We start from the raw sequence: 7,690 nt of genomic DNA, 5'->3' as shown, positions 1-7,690 counted from the left end.
AGAAGGGAAATTAGAGAGAAAGAGGTATAAGAGGCAGGGAGCAACTATCTACCACTACAAACCAGTTAGAGAGGGGGGGTGGGAATATAGATAAATAGAGAAGGATAAGAAGATATAGAGATATATGTATAGGAAGAGATAGAAAGTGGAGTGAGTGAGTGAGAGAGATAGAGAACAAGATAGATAGAGTGAATAAGAGAGAGAGGTAGAGATAATGATATATATAAACAAAGGGGAAGAGAAATGTATGGAGATAGAGATAGAGGCACCAAGAGTGAGAGAGAAAAAAGGCGACAAAGACAAGTAATAAACAAAAAAAATTAGACCTTAGGAAGAGGAAGATCGATAAGGAGGGGGGAAAATAGAGAGATAAAATTGATAGAGATAGGGAGGGAGAAATAGGGAGTGTATGTGTATACATTTAAAAAATAGTAGAAGTAGAGAGATATTAAAAGAGGGCGTAATGTGGAGAGAGGAAGAGAGAGTGAGATAAGTTAGAAAGAGGTAGAGAGGGATATATAGTGATAGAAAGATATGAGTATGGATCTAGAAAGGAGAGAGAGGATATATAAATTGTACAATATAAATGTGGCGAGAGAGAGAGAGAGAGAGAGAGAGAGAGAGAGAGAGAGAGAGAGAAAGAGAGAGAGAGAGAGAGAGGTAGACATAGAGATAGAAAGAGGGATACACTTAGAGAGAGGGAGATAGAAAGATAAAGATATAGGAAGTGAAATGTGAAGAGGTAGAGAGGGATAGAGAGAGAGAGTAGGAGAGATGAAGGAAGAGGACTTTATAAAATCTAGCGATAGAGAGAGATAGAGATAGAGATAGAAAGGGAGAGGAAGAAATAGGGAGTATGTGTTTGCATGAGTGAGAGAGATATAGAGATAGAGATAAGGAAGGAGAAATATGGAATGTGTGTGAATGAAAGAGATATAGAGATATATATCTAGAGGGAGAAAAATATATAAATAGAAATAGTGAGGGAGAGAGGGAGAAAGAGGACATAGAAGTAGAGATATATAAAAAGAGGGAGTGAGAGGGAGATATATATAGTGGGAATGATAGATGGGGAAATGAGAGAGATACAAGGAGAGCTAAGGAGATATAGATAGCCTAGAGAGAGATATAGATGGAGATAATAATCAAATGACATGTTGCCCTTACTATAACTCTCCAAGGACACAATCATCCTTTAATTATTGGTATGAAACGACTAATAAATATTTATTTTCTCTCTCTTTCTCTCTTGTTCTAAATGTTTAATTTAGGTTTTAAATTGGAATTTATTTTATTATATAAATTAAAATAAATTTTGAATATTTAATTACTCTACAATAAACAAAATTGCAATAATACAAAAATACATGTTAGATTAATTTTAATATCTTTTAATTATTATTTATAATTCCATAAGAAGACAAAGAATTAAAATTAAATTTTAACTTAATAAATAAATAATATTAATATTGAGAAAAAAAAGTAGAAGAATCAAAATAAATTTTAAAAAAATAGAATAATTAATAAAAGAAGGTCAAGGGGAAATCCAGGGAAAGATGGGATCGGGATTGCAATTAGAGATAACTTGGGTAATCTCTTGGCTTTGAAATATGCAAGTATTCAACCAGATACGAACAATGTGGTTGAAGCTACCGCTTTGTTGAATGGGCTAGTCATGGCAAGAAGACTGGGGTTTAGGGATATTCATGTAGAAGGGGATTCATCCATTATCATTAATGCTTGTATCAAAGGGCATGCTTTCAATCGTCGCAATTCTTATATACTAAAACAAGCATGGTCATTGTTGGACTCATTTGAAGAATGTTACATTTCTCATACCTACAGAGAAGGTAATAAATTGGCAGATTTTTTGGCTAATATGGGGCGTGATCAAGTACTCCTTGACTCCTTGGCTTCAGATATAAACATTTCAGAATTCCCCTAGCTAGTAAAGATTGTTAATGAAGACAAGACTTTTTCACATGCGAATGTACAAAAGATATGATTATTTGGTATGTGTGGCACGATGTTGAGGCTCGCGGGGCATGATGGTTAGCTCCTCCAGTACGACATTCATAGTGAAGGTCAAGGTATTTTCATGATGTCATTTCTCATAATGGGATGTTATTATGGGGCTTCTTTTTATTGTAATGCTTAATATCCCCTTCCTTTTTATTAGAGCCCATTATGTATATTCAAGGGTTTATATAAAATTTGTAATTAAAATAGATACAATATGCTTTAGTGGTTGGGGTAGATGCATATTGATGGCATCATGTAATCCTTTTTTGATGCCTTGGATATTGTTAATAGTATCAGATTCAGACTATAGACTAGGGCTCTCCTTTGGGATTTTATCTATATGTTTGTACTTGAGTAAGGATATAGGGTTTTCTTCACTATTTCTTTCCCTATTGAGCTCTTGAACCAGTTATTATATTAATATATTATTAGTGGCTTGACACTTTTGCCAAAAAATAAATAAATAAAGAAGGTAACATTAAAAATATTATCATCAAAGAAAATAGTTGCCTTCTTTTATTATTTATAAAAATAAAAAATAATAATAACTAGAAATTGCACCATGGTGTGCAATGGGTACACCAAAGAGTTGTGGAAGCTCAACTAGGATACATCTTGGTGCATATTTTGTATACATTTATGTATTACATGACATCAGTTGGTACACAATTCAACAAATGATGTTGTTTGTACAAAAAAAAATTGTAGAGAAATGATAGCTTCAAATAAGCTATTCATCCATTTACAAGTATCCAAACAATACTAAAAAAAACCCTCAAAAATAGGATGATAACCAAGTTCCATTACCAATAGGCTCGTGTTATATTTGCAATAGAGATAGATGAGAATGGGGGAGAGATGGGTATAGAAAGAGGAAGGAATAGGGAAAGGGGGAGAGTGGGGGGGGAAGAAAGAATGAGAGAGGGAGATATAGAAAGAATATAAAGATGTTAAGTCATATATATAGAGAGAGAGAGAGGTAGAGTGATGGAGAGATATAAAGGGTAGAGAGAGACATATATATAATGAGATAGAGATAGAGGGATATATGGAAGAATAAATATAGATATGCAAAAAGAAATAGATATAGTCTAGGAATAAGGGAGGAGGGAGAGGGAGAGGGATGGATAGATGAGAGAGGGAGACATATGTAGAGATAGAGGTGGAGAGAAAAGGATAGAGGTAAAGGTGAAGATAGAGGGAGAGAGGAAGAGGGATATACACACACACATAGATGATCTCTATATATATTTTTATATATGTACATATATATATATATATATATATATATATATATATATATATATATACACATATATGTGTGTGTGTGTGTGTGTGTGTGTGTGTGCTAGCAAAGGTTGTTGAATCGGTCTTTACACCTGCTTGCATTTGCTTGAAAGTTTGTGAAGCCTTTTCAAAAAAATCCATTTTGTGCATATAAATCATTGTGATTACATATATTTTAAGATTTGGTTTGTTTTCTATTTTTTTTTGAAAAAATAGATACTTTATTGCATTTATTTTTCAGAAACTTTAGTGTTATGTTTTATGTTAAAATGAATTAGTGATATTGCTAGGTAATAAAAAAGTTTTGTTCAGAACGGATTGCCAACTATGCATATCTTAACATTTCAAAAACAGTTACAGTTGTTAACAAGGCCAATATCATGAAACTTGTAGAAGGGCTTTTTTTAAACCTGCTGTGAAATCACAAAGAAATACTAGGTATCAAGTATAATGAGATCATTTTTTATTACTGTTGCATGCCACTTGTTTCCAAAAGTGAGCAATTTGATGTGATGGTAAGTCTTGATACTGTAGATTTTATATTGGTTCCACTTATGTAATACCGTTTGATGGTTTCTTTAAACATATTGTATCTCCTATATATGAGGTACGTGAGAGAGAGGTTGTGTGTAAGAGTCTTATGGCTATTGAGTTACCTTTGAATCTCTGATTAGTGGTACTCCTGCAAAGAGCTTGCTTTGCAAGTATATTGTAATCTATTTTTTATTGTTGAATAATATATTGGGCAGCTTTTGGAGTGTGGGGTTTTTCTCCCGAAAGGTCTTTCCCCATGTAAATCACTGTGTTATGGTTTGTATGTTATTATGTCCATTTTTGTTTTCTATAACCGTTGTGACGATCTATAAAAGTTTTTGCATTACCCTCCTCTCAAGGTTAGTGTAGGAAGTTGTTCCGCTACTTAACTTCCTTACAAGTTCTATCAGTGCCTGATCACCTTTGGTTTCAGTTGTGGGTTGTTGGGTTTTTTGAACTAATCCAGATTTGAGTTGGAGCTTGTGCAGAAGACACTTTTTGATCTTGTTGTAGGAATTTTTAGATGGCAAGTTCATTAGGGAGAATAGAGGTGGACAAATTTAATGGAATGAATTTTGAAATGTGGAAGTTGAAGATGGAAGATGTACTAATAGATCGAGATATGTGGGATGTTGTTGATGCAAATGTCCACAGACCCTCAGATCCTACTGCAGCGACTCAGTATGATGTTATGGACCGAAAATCCAAGGGTCTAATCAGAGTATGCCTGGCAGACTCTATTCTGATCAATGTCTATGAAGAAAACTCTGCAAAGAAGCTATGGACTAAGCTTGGTGAAATGTACCAAAAAAAATCTTTATTAAATCAAATTTTGTTAAGGAAGAAATTGTATTCCTTGAAGATGGAAGAGGGTGGATGAATTGTAGACCACCTAGAAGCATTCAATATGTTGGTGGCTTAATTGATATCTATCGGTGTTAAGATGGATGAAGAGGAGAAATGCCAGATCTTTCTTTGTTCTTTGCCTGATTCGTGGGATTCTCTTGATATGGCTATCAGAAGTACTTCTGTTGTTTTGAAATCTAAAAATATGGTGGGTGCCCTACTTGGTGAAGAGATGCAGAGGAAGGTATCCATCAGTTCAAAGGAAGCCCTAACTATTCATGGAAGACCTAAGGAGAAAGGCAAGAAGAATGAGAAGCACAATAAGTCCAAATCCAAAGGGAGGTTGAAATCTCCTGGAAAGTCCAAAGTCATTTGCTAGAATTGTGGTAAACCAGGTCACATCCGTAAGGACTGCAAAGAAGAAAAGAAGAAGAAAAAGAAAAAGTTTGATTCTGATTCTGAGTCTGAGAAGGAAGATGGTGATGCATTTATTGCAGCTTTGGTGACTCACTCAGGTATTGATGTCTGGTTAATTGACTCAGGTGCATCTTTTAATATGGCTTCCAATAGAGATTGGTTTTCTGAATATGAAAAATTTAATGGAGGTAAGGCGTACTTGGGTGATGAATCACATTTAGACAAATTTGGTCGAGGTAAAGTTAGAATCTAGTTTTCTGATGGAAGAATAAAAAGGATTAATGGTATGTTGCATATCCCTGGATTAAAATGAAATCTATTATCTGTGAGAAAAATGATAGATGTGGGTGTGTAGATTTTTGAAGGATGTAAGATGATTAAGGGTGTTATGGTAATTTTTAGAGGTATCAAGTTCGAAATTTTGTATAAGCTAGACTCATGCACTGTTGAGTGTAATAGTACTTATGTAAAAAGTAAATATGTGGATACTTCATCAGAATATTTGAGGGTTTCACCTTCAACATATGGAAATGGCTTTTGGGTACCTAAGTGTGCTTTTTCTTCTACAACAAAGTTACCTGCAGAGAAGACTATGTTATGGCACTAGAGGCTTGGCCACATTGAAGAAAAGGGTCTAAGGACCTTGAAAAATAAAAACCTTGTTGAAGGTTTGAATGATCGTAATCTTGACTTTGATTTCTGTGAGCATTACATTTATGGAAAAACATAACCACGTTCAGTTTTACTCAAGTTCTCATAAAATTTGTGGTGCTTTGGATCTTATTCATTCTTATGTGTTTGGTCCTGATGTTCCTTCAATTGGAAAATCCACATATTATGTTTCATTTATTGATGATTTTAGTAGGACATGGGTATATTTTCTAAAGATTAAATATGAACTTTTCAGTCGATTTAAAGAATTTAAAGCAATGGTTGAGTTGCGGACTGGAAAGAAAACTAAATGTTTGAGGATTGATAATGGTGGTGAATTTTTCTCTAATGATTTTGATAGATTCTGTAAAGTCTGTGGCATTAACAAACATAAGACAACTATATATTCTCCATAGAAGAATGGAGTTGCAGAAAGAATGAACAAGACACTGATGGAGAAGGCTAGGAGTATGCTGAGTGGTGACGGTCTAGGAAAAAAGTTTTGGGTTGAATTTGTTGCCACTGCTTGCTACCTGATTAGCAGGTCTCCCTACATCAACTCTTATTGATAAAATGCCTATGGAAGCATGATCGGGTCACAAGCCTTCATTGACACATCTTAGAGTTTTTGGTTGTGAGGCATATGCAAATGTGCCAAAGGAGAAGCGGACAAAGTTGGAGAACAAGGTTGTGAAATGTATCTTCATCGGGTATAGTTATGGTGTGAAAGGATACAAGCTTTGGGACCCTATTGCACAAAAGGTAATTCATAGTAGAAGTGTTATTTTTAGAGAAATTAAGTCTCGAATTGTTACATTGCTGTCATAACAAACTAAAAAGGAAGATGTGATTTAATTCCCTTCTACACGTGAAAGATTTTAATCGAGACCCTTAGATAGGCAAGAAGTTGAGGAGAGTTTGTCTAGCTCTGAATCCTTAGAAGAGGAGGAAGAACCTCCAACTCAACTTGTTCAAAGGTCTACAAGACATAGTCAACCACCTAAAAGGTATTCACTTGATGGTTGGAGATGTATTTTTACTTTGAATACTAATGCGGATGAACCGAAATCTGTAGAAGAGGCATTAGGTATGAATGATGTAGAATCCTAGAAGATTGCTATGGAAGAAGAAATGGTAGCTTTTAAAAATAATGATACATGGAATCTTGTATCATTTCCTAAAGGACGAAAGCCTGTTGGTTGCAAATGGGTGTTCAAGAAAAAGACTAGTTTAGATGGAGGCATTGAGAAGTATAAATTGAGGTTGGTTGCAAAAGGCTACTCTCAAGTTGAGGGTGTTGATTATGGTGAGATATTTTTGTACAGTCGAAAATTGCATACCCCTTTGTAATTCGACCTACATCTTTTGTAACTACTTTGGTGTCCATTCCCCTAGTACCCAAGTAGGCTCACTTCAGCCCTTGCATTATCCTTTCCCCTCTCTTAGGATGCTCAAGACATCTTTCAACAACTATCCTTCAGTTTATGTTTCATGTTAGCCGCTTGTTTCTCTTGCCACTTGTCGTTTCTAAGTGTGACTCGCTTGGAGACTAGCACACCACGCGGATGTCCATGTGTCGCGCATTTGTCCCACGCCATCTTAAACTTTGAATGTCGGTTTTGAGCACACCTTTCCACTTATCACATGCACATGTTGATGGAAACGCCTCAAAATCTTCTAAACAGCTCGCGAGCCTTCTTTTCCCTCCTTTTCTCTCATTTTAAATTCATCTTTTCTCTTCTTTCAAGCTCTCTATATTTTGGACACAATCACTCTTATTCTTTGGGCTCTCACAACTTTCTCCAACTTTCTCTCTCTCACTTGCTACAATAGTCTCTAGTTTGCTACAACACTCTCAAACTCTCGTAATATCTCTTGCAACTCCCTTATCTTTTGCCAAGCTTATTTGGTAATATCTATCTATTTATCCTAT

The sequence above is a fragment of the Cryptomeria japonica genome, chromosome 5 (genome assembly GCF_030272615.1).
Source record: "Cryptomeria japonica chromosome 5, Sugi_1.0, whole genome shotgun sequence".
NCBI lineage: Eukaryota > Viridiplantae > Streptophyta > Pinopsida > Cupressales > Cupressaceae > Cryptomeria > Cryptomeria japonica.
The sequence above is the reverse complement of the archived record's forward strand: the minus strand, read 5'-3'. Positions refer to the sequence as shown.